General features: G+C 32.7%; 2 long non-coding RNA genes across 6 annotated transcripts in view; one reads left to right on the top strand and one right to left on the bottom strand.

Moving 5' to 3' along the window:
- LOC127709746 (uncharacterized) overlaps nucleotides 1-19,326 on the bottom strand; it is a 67,222-nt gene that overhangs the window by 3,013 nt on the left and 44,883 nt on the right. For all 3 annotated transcript variants that reach the window (XR_007985721.1, XR_007985720.1, XR_007985722.1), the window contains one exon: nucleotides 13-7,730. This is a non-coding gene — a long non-coding RNA (uncharacterized LOC127709746). The remainder of the gene's footprint in view (nucleotides 1-12; nucleotides 7,731-19,326) is intronic.
- Nucleotides 1-19,326, top strand: part of LOC127709752 (uncharacterized) — a 324,446-nt gene that overhangs the window by 286,754 nt on the left and 18,366 nt on the right. Inside the window, exon 3 of one of the 3 annotated variants that reach the window (XR_007985731.1) lies at nucleotides 6,154-6,300. The exons of 1 other annotated variant lie outside the window; for it this stretch is intronic. This is a non-coding gene — a long non-coding RNA (uncharacterized LOC127709752). Of the gene's footprint in view, nucleotides 1-6,057; nucleotides 6,301-19,326 lie in introns of those variants that run through there. One more of the 3 variants, XR_007985733.1, reaches the window with a different exon arrangement.

The following is a 19,326-nucleotide window of genomic DNA, read 5'->3' as shown; positions in this document are numbered from 1 at the left end:
AATATTGTAGACCTATTGCATACAGTATAAGAAAAACAGACCAAAACACAATAAAATGCTCCGCTGGGGCGCAGCTTGATACGACCGCAGAGGTCGAACCCTGAACAGTTGGGGCAAGTATGGACACAACATTCAAGCTTGATACAGTACTGAATTTGGATTGTAATTAAATATTTGACACAGCATAGGTTTCTGACACAGAATAAATTTGGTCTAAGAACTTAAATTTTTTTAATTTATCTATTCAAACCATATCATTATTATTTGCTTTTATATATAAATCAGAAATAACCAATTTAAAATGGAAAATTTTAAAGAAAAAAAAATCCCCCCCCAAAAAAATTTTTTGAACCCCCTTATGATTCATCACCCCCAAACTCAATCCCAGCCTTCCCTTTGTGGTATGGTACCTTGCAGTACACATACATGTGATGGACTGTGAAACTAAAATCAGGAGTTTTGGAGATTATGACTCAGATCAGGATGTTTTTAATCGACATAAATTCTGTCGTAAATGTAACCGTGTGCTGTAGAAATTGTCTGTTAAAGTGTGTTTTCTTCAACTTTCCATCCGAATGTATTATGTTTATAGTACCTTTGTACTTATAAATTTTCTCTATCTTTTTAAACTTTCAACTTGTTCAATCTAACATTCTTCTTTTTCAGTATGTTCTTTAAATTTTTTAGGTCATATCTTTTTTACCATTATTCATTGCAATCAGAACATTTGCTTATCTATCTGCAAGTAGATCTTTTAATTTTATCTTTATGCTAGTAGATTTTTTTTTATTTTATCTTTATATGCAAGTAGATTTTTAATGCATGTTAAGTAACACATTCCAACTGTCATCATGGGTCATAGTTATAATATAAATTTCAATTTAAGCCTTGAAAGGAAGTCTAGAACCCTCAAATAATTTCAAATTATTATTTTTTTATTTGTCCTAAAAAATTTAAAATCATTTAATTACCATCCTTTTATGATTATTTGTTCAATTTATATTTTATTTATATTCTTTTAAAAATTTACATTATTTAAAGGAAAGTAACTTAAAACAGGATAAATCAAGGGAAGTAACCCAACATTCATTTTAAATAAACAAAGTTTTATTACACAACGGCAGTTAGCCTGAGGTAAAAATCGTTTATTACCAGTATGTTTGACACCCAAGGTGACAAGTGAGGCCATATAATTATGCATGTTAATTGATTTACAGGTAAAATATAACTTCAGTAATGTCAGTTACACCAGATATGTTGGGCTGAAATTTTTCATTCATGAAATATTTCATACACGGGATTTTTTTGTCTTCAACGGGAGGTCGGGAGGAGACCCCTGAAAACGGGATTATTGTACTCCCGTCGGGAGGTTCACATGTATGAACTGTACAATTTCAGAGAGATCCATACACTTGAACACAAGTTATTGTCTGGAAACAAGAAAAATGCTTGTTTTTTGGCCCCAAATTCCTAAACATTTAGGGCAATTACCCCCAAACTCAAACCCAGCTTTCCCTTTGTGATATGGAACCTTGCAGTACAATTTCATAAAGATCCATACACTTACACACAAGTTATTGTCCTGAAACTAGAAAAATGCTTGTTTTTTGCCCCTTTTTGGCCCCCAATTCCTAAAATTTGGAGGCAATTAACCCCAAAATCAATCCCAGCCTTCCCTTTGTGGTTTGGTACCTTGCAGTACAATTTCAGAGAGATCCATACACTTGAACACAAGTTGAAACTAGAAAAATGCTTATTTTTGGCCCCTTATTCCTAAATGTTGTGGGCAATTACCCCCAAAATCAATTCCAGCTTTCCCTTTGTGATATGGAACCTTGTAGTACAATTTCATAAAGATCCATACACTTACACACAAGTTATTGTCATGAAACAAAAAAAATGCTTGTTTTTTGCCCCTTTTTGGCCCCCAATTCCTAAAATTTGGAGGCAATTACCCCCAAAATCAATCCCAGCATTCCCTTTGTGATATGGAACCTTGTGGTACAATGTCAGAGAGATCCATACACTCACACACAAGTTATTGTCATGAAACTAGAAAAATGCTTGTTTTTTTCCCCTTTTTGGCCCCCAATTCCTAAAATTTGGAGGCAATTACCCCCAAAATCAATCCCAGCATTCCCTTTGTGATATGGAACCTTGTGGTACAATGTCAGAGAGATCCATACACTAACACACAAGTTATGTCTGGAAGTTACAAAAATGCTTATTTTTGGCCCCTAATTCCTTAACTGTTGGTACCATAACCCCCAAAATCAATCCCCACCTTCCTTTTGTGGTATTGCACCTTATGGTAAAATTTCATAGAGATCCATTCACTTAAACTAAAGTTAGAGTGCGAAAACTAATGTGTCTTCGGACGACGACGACGCCAACGTCATACCAATATACGACCACATTTTTTTGCGGTCGTATAAAAACTGAACTATAACCACTGAACCATGAAAATGAGGTCAAGGTCAGATGACACCTGCCAGCTAGACATGTACACCTTACAATCCTTCCATACACCAAATATAGTAGACCTATTGCATACAGTATAAGAAAAACAGACCAAAACACAAAAACTCAACTATAACCACTGAACCATGAAAATGAGGTCAAGGTCAGATGACACCTGCCAGGTGGACATGTACACCTTACAGTTCTTCCATACACCGAATATACTAGACCTATTGCTTATAGTATCTTGAGATATGGACTTGACCACGAAAACTTAACCTTGTTCACTGATCCATGAAATGAGGTCGAGGTCAAGTGAAAACTGTCTGACGGGCATGAGGACCTTGCAAGGTACGCACATACCAAATATAGTTATCCAATTACTTATAAGAGAGAATTTAACATTACAAAAAATCTTAACTTTTTTTTCAAGTAGTCACTGAACCATGAAAATGAGGTCAAGGACATTGGACATGTGACTGACGGAAACTTCGTAACATGAGGCATCCATATACAAAGTATGAAGCATCCAGGTCTTCCACCCTCTAAAATATAAAGCTTTCAAGAAGTTAGCTAATGCCGCCGCCGCCGGTTCACTATCCCTATGTCGAGCTTTCTGCGACAAAAGTCGCAGGCTCGACAAAAATCAAAAGTTATGTTAGAACTAATTTCAGAAATAGACAAGAGATTTAAAATTGTCCAGAAGTTCTTTAGTAATACCACTACGCGAATAAAATAAATTTGTCGTTCAAAGTATTTTCAAATTTATAATAGAAGAATAACATAATGACATATAATAGAACAATAACATAATGACGGGATCTTTTAAAGTACAGAGTCACGTTATAAGAACCACAGAAACACAAAAAGTCGCATATACAAAACACACAATCAAAAATGAAAGATAATACAAACACATTGACGGGATGTATAAGTACCTAGCCACGTCAAATGGATATCACAGAAAACAAACCAAACAGTTAAAGTAATATTAATAATAGAACAAAGACAAATGAAAGAACAATATAACACGTTGTTAAGATGACAAACAACGTCAGTATGCAGAATCTATACTTCAAGACCATCATGTATTATTTGTAAAGTTGATACGGAATATTTATCAACAAGGTCTTGGTACCTTCCGATGAACTTTTTTAGAAAAAGGACGAGACGTTCTTTGACATACCCCTGGTTCATCAACTTTCTGCTCAGACACTGGTGACGTTTTACAAAGTCTGAGTAGGAGCTGCAAGCTCTTGAATATCGAATAAGTTGGGAAATGTATATCCCATATGCAGGTGAAGTTGGTATCACTACAAAAGTCAAAAAGTCTGAAAAGACCAGTTTTTGTCTGAATTTGCATGAATTTTTACTCGACATTCTTAATTTGTCTGAATAATTTTTAAAAATTCTTGACATAGTATGAATTTGTCTAATAAGGTTCTTGATTTTTCTTGACAAGTGCCTTGACAGTATGAACATTGTCTTAAAATTTCTCGACACTTCCTGTATCATCTGATAAGAGTCTGGATTAGTCTCGACCAATTCTTGACTGTCTTAAATTTGTCTCGATCTGTCTTGACATATTCTTGACATTCTTAATAATGTCTGAATATGTCTCGACATATTCTTGACATTCTAAATAATGTCTCGACACATTCTTGACAGTCTTAAATATGTCTTGACACTATCTCAACAGTATAAATTTCGCCTGAAATGTGAACAGACTTATTCTGCACTGTTTATGACATTCAATTGCTGTTATATACTCCTTTTTATTATGGCTAAACTAAACTTTGAAGAATCAAGGATTAATTTGGTAAAGTAAGATACCCTTTTGGTGCAACTAAGTTGGAATACCCTGAATAATCCCCCATGTAGTTTAATTTTGATTTATTTTTATTAAACATTTAAGTTATTGTTTTCACTTGGAATATAAGTCGAAGGTATTGACAAACAGCATTTAGATTTTTGCCATTCGCAAAACTGCCCGTCAAATTTGCTTTACTAAAATAGGTGTCTTGTATCTCTTTTGGACCCCACAATTCATCTTTTGGGTTTGTGTGGCTAAAAAAAAAGGGGGGGGGGGCTTTCGTTTAGGTCAAAGAATTTGTTCCCATCTTGATTCAAAAACCTTATTCATTTTTTAGAACCCAAAAACATTTTTTATTCAAATTTGAGTGTTGAATTTTATAATTTTTTATCAAAAATAAATATTTGTGATAACTCCTTCCTGAAAAGAAAAAAATGTTTAGATCTATATTATGCATGTCTGTTTGAGAACCATTTCATAAGACCGATGATTTCTATAAATCATTGATGGGACCCATTATAAATACATTTTTTTTATTATTCCTGGAGTAGATAATAATTTTCTTTTAATCTTTGGGAATTATTCAATTTGTTTTTTTGTTAAAATAATTAACTTCATAATTTTGATGAAGAAAATCCATTTCAATTCAATTTTTTTTCATCAAAATGATGATTTTCATTTTCATCTATCAACAAACTTTTTAAATTGTAGTGGCATGGTCGGTCAACTGATAAGTTGTATGGCTGATTACAGGTAAAGCAATAACTTCTATTTGACAGTTGCGTGTACTCTGGGGTGTGGAATACCTTAATTTTATGGGGAACATCCTGTCCATGTGTAATACTTAATATATTCCAACAGATGACATTACACAAATTTTTCTTCTGTTAAATGAATGATTTGTATATCATCATAATTTGCTATTTATATAAACCACATTTTGGTATAATAATTATTTACCATATCAACATTGAATATTATGAATGTAGAATGAAATATGTCTACAGTATGATTGGTTTGAATCATTTAATTTATAAGATTTAGGAATCAAAATTTGTAATTATTTAAAAACCCACATTGAAATTCTTAATTGTTTAATATCAACACACCCACATTTGAATTATTTTATACTTTAGATTTCATAGCCATATTTGCATTTGTAAAAATATTTATATACCCAAATTTTCAATTATTTTACATGCCCAACTTTTATTTTTGTTGTAAAGAAGTGTAACTTGAAACAACAGTATATCATATAAAAAGAAATAAAGATTAAAGTTATATCATGAATATTGGTCATGATTTGTAAAACTCAGAACTGTCAAGTAAATTTAAGACACAATTCAAAATGTTCAGAATATGTCAAGCCATACTGAGAAAAATTAAGAATGTCGAGAATATGTCGAGAAATTTCAAGACAGTATTCAAATGTCAAGAATTTGTCAAGAAATTTTAAGACCATATTCAGAATGTCGAGAATATGTCGAGTAAATTTCATACAAATTTAATATAAATGAGAATTTGTCAAGAAAAATTAAGACACAAGTCATACTTTTGGAGAATGTCGAGTAAAAGTTCATGCAAATTAAGACAAAAACTGGTCTTTTCAGACTTTTAGACTTTTGTAGTGTATATTGCTACTAAGGTGGGGGAAATTTATAATTTTAAAATTAAAATCGTCTCGTTTGTCATAGATTCTGGTACTGAGATGACTGTGCATGTCAAATTCGAGATATAAGTCTAATAAAATGCTCCGCTGGGCGCAGCTTGATACGACCGCAGAGGTCGAACCCTGAACAGTTGGGGCAAGTATGGACACAACATTCAAGCTTGATACAGCTTTGCATTTGGATTGTAATTAAATATTTGACACAGCATAGGTTTCTGACACAGAATGAATGTGGTCTAAGAACTTAAAAATTTTAAATTGGACATCCACCTATTATGGTCCAATATCCAAAATCTAAATACATGGTTAGATTCAGCATATCAAAGAACCCCAAGAATTCAATTTTTGATGAAATCAGACAAACTTTAATTTTGGACCCTTTTGACCTCAATGTGGACAAAGTTGATAACGGGGCCCAAAAATCAAAATACATGGTTAGATTCAGCATATCAAAGAACCCCATATATTCAATTTGTGTTGAAATCAAACAAAGTTTAATTTTGGACCCCGATTTGGACAAACTTGAAAACTGGGCCCATAATCAAAAATCTAAATACATGTTTAGATTCAGCATATCAAAGAACCCTAAGAATTCAATTTTTGTTAAAATCAAACTAAGTTTAATTTTGGACCCTTTGGACCTTAATGTAGACCAATTTGAAAATGGAACCAAAAATCAAAAATCTAAATACATGGTTAGATTCAGCATACTAAAGAACCCCATATATTCAATTTTTGTTGAAATCAAACAAAGTTTAATTTTGGACCCCGATTTGGACCAACTTGAAAACTGGGCCCATAATCAAAAATCTAAATACATGTTTAGATTTAGCATATCAAAGAACCCAAGAATTCAATTTTTATTAAAATCAAACTAAGTTTAATTTTGGACCCTTTGGACCTTAATGTAGACCAATTTGAAAACGGAACCAAAAATTAAGAATCTAAATACACGGTTAGATTCGGCATATCAAAGAACCCCAATAATTCAATTTTTGATGAAATCAAACAAAGTTTAATTTTGGACCCTTTGGACCTCAATGTGGACCAATTTAAAAACGAGGCCCAAAATCCAAAAACTAAATACACTGTAAGATTCAGCATATTAAAGAACCCCAAGAATTCAAGAATAAAACCCCATTGAAATTGGTCAAGAAATAAGCAATTTAAATGAAGTATCTTCTTTTGCACAATACTGTGCAATTAAATATTTTTTGCTATTGCGCAATACTGTACAATTGACAATTTCTTGCTATTGCGCAATATTGTGCTATTGGATATTTCTTGCTATTGCGCAATACTGTGCAATTGAAGATTTCTTGCTATTGCGCAATACTGTGCAATTGAAGATTTCTTGCTATTGTGCAATACTGTGCAATTGAAAATTTCTTGCTATTGCACAATACTTTTTATATAATAATTAACACATCCTGTTTGGTGTGTATCTCCTACCATATCATTATTACTTGCTTTTAAATATAAATCAGAAATAACCAACTTAAAATGGAAAATTTTAAAAGAAATAAAAAGGAAAAAAAAAAAAATCCCCCCCCCCCCAAATTTTTTGAACCCCCTTATGATTCATCACCCCCAAACTCAATCCCAGCCTTCCCTTTGTGGTCTGGTACCTTGCAGTACAATTTCAGAGAGATCCATACACTTGAACACAAGTTATTGTCTGGAAACTAGAAAAATGTGTTTTTTGGCCCCTTTTTGGCCCCAAATTCCTAAACGTTTAGGGCAATTATCCCCAAACTCAAACCCAGCTTTCCATTTGTGATATGGAACCTTGTAGTACAATTTCAGAAAGATCCATACACTTACACACAAGTTATTGTCCTGAAACTAGAAAAATGCTTGTTTTTTGCCCCTTTTTTGGCCCCTAATTCCTAAATTTTGAGGCAATTACCCCCAAAATCAATCCCAGCATTCCTTTTGTGATATGGAACATTGTGGTACAATGTCAGAGAGATCCATACACTAGCACACAAGTTATGTCTGGAAGTTACAAAAATGCTTATTTTTGGCCTCTTTTTGGCCCCTAATTCCTTTACTGTTGGTACCATAAGCCCCAAAATCAATCCCAACCTTCCTTTTGTGGTATTAAACCTTGTGTAGAGATCCATTCACTTAAACTAAAGTTAGAGTGCGAAAACCAATGTGTCTTTGGACGACGCCGGACGACGCCAGACGACGACGACGACGCCAACGTCATACCATTGCGGTCGTATAAAAATGAGGCGGAGGAAGCCGTGTCTGTTGTTTCTTTAATTTCTAGTTCTGGGGGATATATTAATGGAACCCAATCAGAAAAGTTCGGATTGTTAATGGAAAGAACATCATCAATATATCTAAAAGTGAAATTAAATAATCTGGCTTCTTTGATCTTCTTGTTTTTGACAAGTGTCTGAAGGAACTCCGATTCATATGAAAATAAGAAACCCCACAACTCGGAAACGTAAAATCTAAAATTTATAAAAAAACGAAAGGGAGCTCACATCAATTGATATGAATAATTCACCAAAGTTTTATGCAAATTGGTTAAAGCGTTTTTGAGTTATTGTCTGACATGTTGACGACGGACGGACGGACAACGGTATACCATAATACGTCCCGTAAACGTGCGTATAAAATTGCTTATTTGGGCCCCCTTTTGGCCCCTTATTCCTAAACTGTTAGGACTATAACCCCCCAAATCAATCCCAACCTTCCTTTTGTGGTTATAAACCTTGTGTTTAAATTTCATAGATTTCTATTTTCATTTACTGAAGTTATTGTCCGGAAACCAAATGTCTTCAGACGATGACGACGTGATACCAATATACGACCGCAAAATTTTGAATGTGTAAATCTTTCCTTAAGAGTTTGTCAATATAGTACTTCAATGCTTCTAGTGTTTTATTTTAATGTCTGCATAACCAGTAATTGAAATCTTGCTGCATTTGCAAGCAAGCTTTTGTGCAAAGTATTGGTTTCTTGTTTTTCCGAGTTTCCGAAAGTTCTGCCTGTTAATTGCTGAAGTGATCTGGACCTTTTGTTAAGTGAAGTTACTACAAAAACAAGAGGATTTTATTCTCTCAGTGCAAACATCCAAAGCTTTGTAACAGTTTGATTAAACACAACTATTCCAAAAAAATTAAATTTACTTATAGGCACTGTGACCTTGACCTTTTTACCCACTGGCCTAAAACTCAATGGGGATATTTTTCTTATCAAGCAACGTTTCAAGCTTAAGTTTAATGAAGATACAACATCTGAGAAAAAAATTTTGGCCAAATTTCAGTTGATCAATTGCTGCTGTGACCTTGAACTTTGACTTAGTGACCTCAATATCAACATGGGCTTTCTTCATACCTTATACCATTATCAAACCAAATTTTGTAAAGACATTGCTTATTGTTCAAAAAGATTTTGTCTTAAAATGAGAATGTTGCCATTTGGATGCAATTCATCTAATTTACAGCAGAGTTCATCGTTACTTGTCTAAAAAAATTAAATGACATAATATGAACAAGACACCTTTTTTTCATTGTCTTTATTGAATCACTTTAAATCTTTTACAGCCAAACCTACAAAAGAAATAAAAGACGATTATTACTTATAAAATATGGATAAAATGCATGCTAATTTCACTTTATTTGCAAGTTTTCACAAAGCTGTCCAAACATTTTGAAACATACCTGCCAACTATCCTAATTTGGCAGTATTATCCCTATTTTCATGCCTAAACCCAATCACCCCCAAAAATTTGGTGGTTCCTGATTTTGAACATTTCCAAAAGGAAACGATCATGATCAGCCTTAATTAGCCAATCAAAATCAATATTTTCCTGTGATCACATTTTGATCTCCTGACCAATGGGGCATTATTTACAAGCAGGATCTAACTTTTGGAACTTTCGAGTTGTAGTCCTCTGTATGTCAAAATTGTTAAATTCCTGATCATCACTATCAAGAAGGTTTTTAATGCCACATAAAAAAAGCATGGTTAAATTAAGAGGCCGATTGACAATAATAAAATTCACAATCAAGCCCTAAAAGAAGACAGGTTTTACACCTTGTTGAAACAATTACCCATGTTTGCCTCGAGCTTTACACAACAGGTTAAGACTTCTAATATAATATATGGCCAGTTAAAACTAATTGATATATTTTCATCCCTGCCCACCACTCCGAAATCGTCTTGCCCTGATTTTTTTATTTTAAAAAATGTACGATTTCCAGATTTTTTTCATTTCCGATACCAGTAACCTACGATAATTTTGTTTCATTCAAAACTTCCTGCTTCAAATTTCGGTTTCGTATTTCTTAAATTAACCAAAATGATTAAGTCGACATATTCTTCTGCTCTTTGATGACAACATTATCTTCTGAGAATAGAGATTGATTACAGGAAGGGCATGAAATATATTCGGGTTACGAGTAATGGGTAAGAAAGTATGGGGAAAACCTATGCATCATCCATGTTTCCAAGTAACTATTCTGTTTCAATAATGTTTTCCCGCGTTTTTCAAAGAATTTTCACCTCCATTATGAAAATCTGCCCCTATTCAATATGGCTGCAATAACCGTGAAAGGGCCTATTATATTTGCACCTTGCATACCAATGCATATGCTTCATTTTATGGGCACTACAAACCATAGCTTAAGAGAGCAAAATAGATTTGATGTACATGTAGGTAGTCTAAAAGAGAGCATTTCTCCACGTTTTTGCTATTAACATAGGTTTCTAAAGCGGTAATTACATGTAAAACAGTGGTTGCCAATCTGAAATATTTATTGAAGAATTTGAAAAATTATGTAGAATTCCTTATATATAGATGATATAAAAATATTACCATTGCATATGAAAAACACATTACAAAAGGGTTTGAGAGGAAACAAAATTAATAAAAAATTAAATTCTCCCACCTGACCGATTTTTTTCAAAAATCTGGATGAAAATCTACTAATTAATTTTAGTTGACCTATCCAGCATATGGTGCCATAAAAAACACTGTATGAGTGTATCATTCTATTCAAGCATCATCAGTGTTTTACAATTGGGAATTCAGTTTTGATTCCTAAATATATAATATATAAAACCCTGCCTAATTACCTGGAGGTAAGGACTGTCTCAATTTTTCTGCCTTTTCTCTATCCTGGATGACAAGTGTATACAAATATCGGCTACATCTGACCTTGAATTTTACATTCTCCTTGTTCTTCTTGATTTTAACAGCTGAAAAAATGTAAACCTAACACTACATAAAAAGTTACCATGTGCATGTACATGTATTCTGAAATCTCCAACTGCAAATTTATTTTGAATTTGTAAGAATAAGATTTTATTACAGTAGATTACAGAAGATATAAAGCCTGGATCTATGTGCATCTTCAACAAAATGTTCAAGATCAGCTCATCTTCATCTACTACATCTTTTGGCAAAAACACAATAAAATGCTCCGCTGGAGCGCAGCTTGATACGACCGCAGAGGTCCAACCCTGAACAGTTGGGGCACGTATGGACACAACATTCAAGCTTGATACAGCACTGAATTTGGATTGTAATTAAATATTTGACACAGCATAGGTTTCTGACACAGAATAAATGTGGTCTAAGAACTTAAAAAATTTTAATTTATCTATTCAAACCATATCATTATTATTTGCTTTTATATATAAATCAGAAATAATCAATTTAAAATGGAAAATTTTAAAGAAAAAAAGGAAAAAAAAATCCCCCCCCCCCAAATTTTTTGAACCCCCTTATGATTCATCACCCCCAAACTCAATCCCAGCCTTCCCTTTGTGGTATGGTACCTTGCAGTACAATTTCAGAGAGATCCATACACTTGAACACAAGTTATTGTCTGGAAACTAGAAAAATGCTTATTTTTGGCCCCTTTTTGGCCCCCAATTCCTAAACGTTTCGGGCAATTACCCCCAAACTCAATTCCAGCTTTCCCTTTGTGATATGGAACCTTGTAGTACAATTTCAGAAATATCCAAACACTTACACACAAGTTATTGTCATGAAACTAGAAAAATGCTTGTTTTTTGCCCCTTTTTTGGCCCCTAATTCCTAAAATTTTGAGGCAATTACCCCCAAAGTCAATTACAGCCTTCCCTTTGTGATATGAAACCTTGTGGTACAATGTCAGAGAGATCCATACACTTACACACAAGTTATTGTCTGGAAGTTACAAAAATGCTTATTTTTGGCCCCTAATTCCTTAACTGTTGGTACCATAACCCCCAAAATCAATCCCAACCTTCCTTTTGTGGTATTGAACCTTATAATAAAATTTCATGGAGATCCATTCACTTAAACTAAAGTTAGAGTGCGAAAACCAATGTGTCTTCGGACGACGCCAACGTCATACCAATATACGACCAAAAATTTTTTAATTTTTGCGGTCGTATAAAAATCTGAATACATGTTTAGATTCAGCATATCAAAGAACCTCATATATTCAATTTTTGCTAAAATCAAACAAAGTTTAATTTTGGACCCTTTGGACCTTAATGTAGACCAATTTGAAAACTGGACCCAAAATTAAAAATCTAAATACACTGTTAGATTCGGCATAACAAATAAATAAATGTGATCAAACATTTTACAAATCTAATGCGCCATACTGTGCAATTAAAGATTACTTCTTGAAATTTTTCAATATTTGAAATTTGAAAAAAAAAAAAATATTTGAAGAATAATTCTTTTTAATTTCTGAAATCTGAAATGAGAAAAAATTGACCCCCCAAAAAAGATTAATTCTTTTTAATTTCTGAAATCTGAAATGAGAAAAAATTGACCCCCCACAATTTCTTTTCATCCCCCCCCCCCCCTTTTTTCCCAAAAAAAATTCTTTCCCTCAAGATATGGTCATAATCTCAATTCAAATATCCAATATAGTTGGCAACCATAATTACCCATTTAAATTTACCATAGTGCTAACTTAATCTATTTTATAATAGAATTAAAAATATAGTGTCAAATCTTTCATATGGATTTTTTTGTAAAAAAAAAAGATGCAACATTTGCAGATATTTTTACTGGTCTTCCTTTATAAATATGCATTTCTTTAAACATAATTTAAAAGCAGTGTAAGGGAAGTAACCAAAACGTTGTATTTGGATTACCTCCCTTACACTGTTTTAAATTATCTTTATTGTTCATTAACCATTACTTTATACATAATTTAAAAGCAGTGTAAGGGAGATAATTTCAATGATGTATTTGATTTATCTCCCTTACACTGCTTTAAATTATGTTTTGTACTAAAGTATTTGTCCATTAACTAGGACAACCTTGTTTTCCCCCCTTTTTTGCCCCTAATTCCTAAACGGTTTGAGCCATAACCCCCCAAAGCAAATCCTAACCATCCCTTTGTGGTATGGAAACTTGTAGTATAATTTCAGAGAGATCCATACACCGTTCCACAGTTATTGTCTGGAAACTAGAAAATGCTTATTTGTGGCCCCTTTTTGGCCCCTTATTCCTTAACTGTTGGTACCATAACCCCCAAAATCAATCCCCACCTTCCTTTTGTGGTATTTAACCTTATGGTCAAATTTCAAAAAGATCCATTCACTTAAACTAAAGTAAGAGTGCGAAAACCAATGTGTCTTCGGACGACGACGACGCCAACGTCATACCAATATACGACCACAAATTTTTTTTGCGGTCGTATAAAAATTACTTGATATTTAGAAGAAAATAAAATTTTTGCAATTTTTCCATTTATAAAGGGGCATTACTCCAGAACCTTTAAAGTGACGCCATCAAAATTCAAATTTGATCTGTGTTTTGTGGTAATAAGTATTGTGTATAAGTTTCATAACATTTGGTTGAGGCAAACTAAAGGTAGAGAACGGAAACGAAAAAATTTTGCAATTTTTCCATTTACAAAGGGGCATAACTCTAGAACGGTTAAAGTGACGCCACCAAAATCAAACTTGATCTGTGTTTTGCGGTAATAAGCATTGTGTATAAGTTTCATAACATTTGGTTGAGGCAAACTCAAGTAAGAGAACGGAAACCAATTATGGAAGTACGTACGTACAGACGGACAAGAGTAAAACTTAATGCCCCCACCGCTACGGCGGGGGCATAAAAAGTCTGGGTGCTGAATCTTTATGTTATGTACTGATTTGGTCCAGTTCAAAAAGGTCAAAAACTAGTATGTCTGAAGCTGTCAAACTGAATTTTAGACCCCCCTTAACATAGAATTGTCAATATTTTGAGTTAGAGCTGGTAGACTTTTCTATAATTTTGATATTATTTGTCCCAATAGTAGTACACTACATTGTAAAAATCTTTTCGAGATAGAGCAGGTGTGATTTTTTTAATTTGAATTTATTGTCTAAAAGAAATGCACTACGAAATAACTGTGTTCTCGGGCCACCTGTCAGTTTTCAGTATCTATTGTCATGATTTAAAAGAAATCCTAGCCTTTTTCATTCTAATAAAATATTCTCTTTGCCTATCATATTGCAGGGAAAAACAGACTTTCTTGCACCATGTAAAAAGATTGTTGTTGATCTTAATTTTACTACTTTTAAAATTATAGGCAAAATTGCTTAAGTAATTCAAGTGTCATTCAAGGGCAATAACTACTACATACATGTATAAATAAAGACCCAAATCTATCGTTTTTTCAAATTGTTATTTTTGTAGATCTTGTATTTGGATCATTTTTGCTTATTGACAGCTTCTGTCCATCTTTAATAGATTTCAAGATAAAAGGCAAATAAATATGCTTAGTGTAGTAAGACATTGCCATTTATGGGCAATAACTCCAATCAGGAGATATCTGATAATTTTGGAAGGAATTGAAGATCTTGACATTTGAACAATTTTACCTGTCAGTTTTTCAGTATCTACTGTCATGATTTATAATGCTTTTCAAGATATAAGACAATTACACAATAATTGTTTTTCTTTTTTTTCTATCTTTACCCATGGCTGCAATGTTGGTAATTGTTGGCAATTGTTGGTAACAATGGTTAATGAACTAAAACAAAATCAACCAACTATAATATATACACCCTATTGATCAATTTTGTTCAAATTTATTTCAATTCTTTCAGTCATTTCACAGAAAGAGATCTTTGCAAAAACTAACAGATGACTTACACAAATTTATAGCTTTTTTCTAGATGATCTCAAATTATCATCATTTTCAATGCCACTGCATCAGTCACACAAGTAAGCTTGTTATATTCATTGTGATATTTACACTCCCATAAGAGGTGTCAATAGCTCAAGTCATCACTTGCAGAGGCACTGAAACCAGTGTTTGAAATAGAAATCTAAAAGGTCGACTTTTTACAAAAGAAATCCTGGCCTTTTTCATTCTAATAAAATATTCTCTTTGCCTATCATATTGCAGGGAAAAACAGATTTTTTGAACCCCCTTATGATTCATCACCCCCAAACTCAATAACAGCCTTCCCTTTGTGGTATGGTACCTTGCAGTACAATTTCAGAGAGATCCATACACTTGAACACAAGTTATTGTCTGGAAACTATAAAAATGCTTATTTTTGGCCCCTTTTTGGCCCCTTATTCCTAAACGTTTTGGGCAATTATCCCCAAACTCAATTCCAGCTTTCCCTTTGTGATATGGAACCTTGTAGTACAATTTCAGAAAGATCCATACACTAACACACAAGTTATTGTCATGAAACTAGAAAAATGCTTGTTTTTTGCCCCTTTTTTGGCCCCTAATTCCTAATATTTTGAGGCAATTACCCCCAAAATCATTCCCAACATTCCCTTTGTGATATGGAACCTTGTGGTACAATGTCAGAGAGATCCATACACTAACACACAAGTTATGTCTGGAAGTTACAAAAATGCTTATTTTTGGCCCCTTTTTGGCCCCTAATTCCTAAACTGTTGGTACCATAACCCCCAAAATCAATCCCAACCTTCCTTTTGTAGTATTGAACCTTATGGTAAAATTTCATAGAGATCCATTCACTTAAACTAAAGTTAGAGTGCGAAAACCAATGTGTCTTCGGACGACGCCAACGTCATACCAATATACGATTGCGGTCGTATAAAAAGATTGTTGTTGATCTTAATTTTACTACTTTTAAAATTATAGGCAAAATTGCTTAAGTAGTTCAAGTGTAATTCAAGGGCAATAACTACTACATACATGTATAAATAAAGACCCAAATCTATCGTTTTTTCAAATTGTTAATTTTGTAGATCCTGTATTTGGATCATTTTTGCTTATTGACAGCTTCTGTCCATCTTTAATAGTTTTCAAAATAAAAGGCAAATATGCTTAGTGTAGTAAAACATTGCCATTTATGGGCAATAACCCCAATCAGGAGATATCTGATAATTTTGGTAGGAATTGAAGATCTTGACATTTGAACAATTTTACCTGTCAGTTTTTCAGTATCTATTGTCATGATTTATAATGCTTTTCAAGATATAAGACAATTACAAAAATTTTTCTTTTTTTTCTATATTTACCCATGGCTGCAATGTTGGTAATTGTTGGTAACAATGGTTGATGAACTAAAACAAAATCAACCAACTAGAATATATACACCCTATTGGTCAATTTTGTTCAATTTTATTTCAATTCTTTCAGACATTTCACAGAAAGAGATCTTTGCAAAAACTAACAGATGACTAATACAAATTGATAGCTTTTTGCTATATCATGTATATGATCTCAAATTATCATCTTTTTCAATGCCACTGCATCAGTAACACAAGTAAGCATGATATATTCATTGTGATATTTACACTCCCATAAGAGGTGTCAATAGCTCAAGTCATCACTTGCAGAGGCACTGAAACCAGTGTTTGAAATAGAAATCTAAAAGGTCGACTTTTTACAAAAGAAATCCTGGCCTTTTTCATTCTAATAAAATATTCTCTTTGCCTATCATATTGCAGGGAAAAACAGACTTTCTTGCACCATGTAAAAAGATTGTTGTTGATCTTAATTTAACTACTTTTAAAATTATAGGCAAAATTGCTTAAGTAATTCAAGTGTCATTCAAGGGCAATAACTACTACATACATGTATAAATAAAGACCCAAATCTATCATTCTTTCAAATTGTTATTTTTATAGATCCTGTATTTGGATCATTTTTGCTTAATGACAGCTTCTGTTCATCTTTAATAGTTTTCAAGATAAAAGACAAATATGCTTAGTGTAGTAAAACATTGCCATTTATGGGCAATAACTCCAATCAGGAGATATCTGATAATTTTGGTAGGAATTGAAGATCTTGACATTTGAACAATTTTATCTGTCAGTTTTTCAGTATCTATTGTCATGTTTTATAATGCTTTTCAAGATATAAGACAATTACAAAAATTTTTCTTTTTTTTCTATCTTTACCCATGGCTGCAATGTTGGTAATTGTTGGCAATTGTTGGTAACAATGGTTGATGAACTAAAACAAAATCAACCAACTATAATATATACACCCTATTGATCAATTTTGTTCAAATTTATTTCAATTCTTTCAGTCATTTCACAGAAAGAGATCTTTGCAAAAACTAACAGATGACTAACACAAATTTATAGCTTTTTTCTAGATGATCTCAAATTATCATCAATTTCAATGCCACTGCATCAGTCACACAAGTAAGCTTGTTATATTCATTGTGATATTTACACTCCCATAAGAGGTGTCAATAGCTCAAGTCATCACTAGCAGAGGCACTGAAACCAGTGTTTGAAATAGAAAACATAAAAGATCTGTAGATTTTTAAAAATGAAATCCTGGCCTTTTTCATCCCAACAAAATATTCTCTTTGCCTATCAAATTGCAGGGAAAACAGAGGTTCTTGCAACAAGTGAAAAAGATTGTCCTACTTAAATTAACTGTTTTAAAAATTATAGGCAAAAATGCATAAATAATTCAAAAGTGCTTCCTTCAAAATTAATATTTTTGTATACTACAATTTAAATCAATTTGGCTTTTTACAGTTCCTGTCCATCAATTATAGTTTTCAAGATCAATGGCAAATATGCATAATCAAGTAAAGTATTGCCATTTATGATGGGCAATAACTCCAATCAGGAGATAACTGATAATTTTGGTAGGAAATTGAAGATCTTGACATTTGAACAACGTTACCTGTCAGTTTTTCAGTACCTATTCAGGGCACACACTACTTCAGAATCATAGGGAGAAGTGACTTCTCTTTTTGAAACTGATAGGGATAAGTGGTGAGATTTGAAAGAGAATTGCTTGTTTGCTCGCGGCGCTACAATGTTTGGTTTTTACTATATTTTAAAGGGCCATATGTATCTTATTTTTTTTATATTGTTCAATTCATACCTGAGTAAACAATTAAAGTAACTGTTCAAATTCAAATTCAAATTCAAAGTTGTTAAAGTTTATCATTTCTAGTTGCACAATCATATTAGTCTTCTTGTCAGAATCTACCAACTATAAATATCTAACACTAAAAAGAACTTTTTTCTATATTTACCCATGGCTGCAATGTTGGTAATTGTTGGTAACAATGGTTGATGAACTAAAACAAAATCAACCAACTAAAATATATACACCCTATTGATCAATTTTGTTCAATTTTATTTCAATTCTTTCAGACATTTCACAGAAAGAGATCTTTGCAAAAACTAACAGATGACTAACACAAATTGATAGCTTTTTGCTAGATAATCTCTAATTATCATCATTTTCAATGCCACTGCATCAGTCACACAAGTAAGCATGATATATTCATTGTGATATTTACACTCCCATAAGAGGTGTCAATAGCTCAAGTCATCACTTGCAGAGGCACTGAAACCAGTGTTTGAAATAGAAATCTAAAAGGTCGACTTTTTACAAAAGAAATCCTGGCCTTTTTCATTCTAATAAAATATTCTCTTTGCCTATCATATTGCAGGGAAAAACAGACTTTCTTGCACCATGTAAAAAGATTGTTGTTGATCTTAATTTTACTACTTTTAAAATTATAGGCAAAATTGCTTAAGTAATTCAAGTCTCATTCAAGGGCAATAACTACTACATACATGTATAAATAAAGACCCAAATCTATCGTTCTTTCAAATTGTTATTTTTATAGATCCTGTATTTGGATCATTTTTGCTTAATGACAGCTTCTGTTCATCTTTAATAGTTTTCAAGATAAAAGACAAATATGCTTAGTGTAGTAAAACATTGCCATTTATGGGCAATAACTCCAATCAGGAGATATCTGATAATTTTGGTAGGAATTGAAGATCTTGACATTTGAACAATTTTATCTGTCAGTTTTTCAGTATCTATTGTCATGTTTTATAATGCTTTTCAAGATATAAGACAATTACAAAAAATTTTCTTTTTTTTCTATCTTTACCCATGGCTGCAATGTTGGTAATTGTTGGCAATTGTTGGTAACAATG

This window comes from Mytilus californianus, unplaced genomic scaffold (genome assembly GCF_021869535.1).
Source record: "Mytilus californianus isolate M0D057914Y unplaced genomic scaffold, xbMytCali1.0.p SCAF_7, whole genome shotgun sequence".
In the NCBI taxonomy this organism is placed as follows: Eukaryota; Metazoa; Mollusca; class Bivalvia; order Mytilida; family Mytilidae; genus Mytilus; species Mytilus californianus.
Note: the sequence above shows the minus strand (reverse complement) of the source record. Positions and strands in the feature narration are given on the sequence as shown.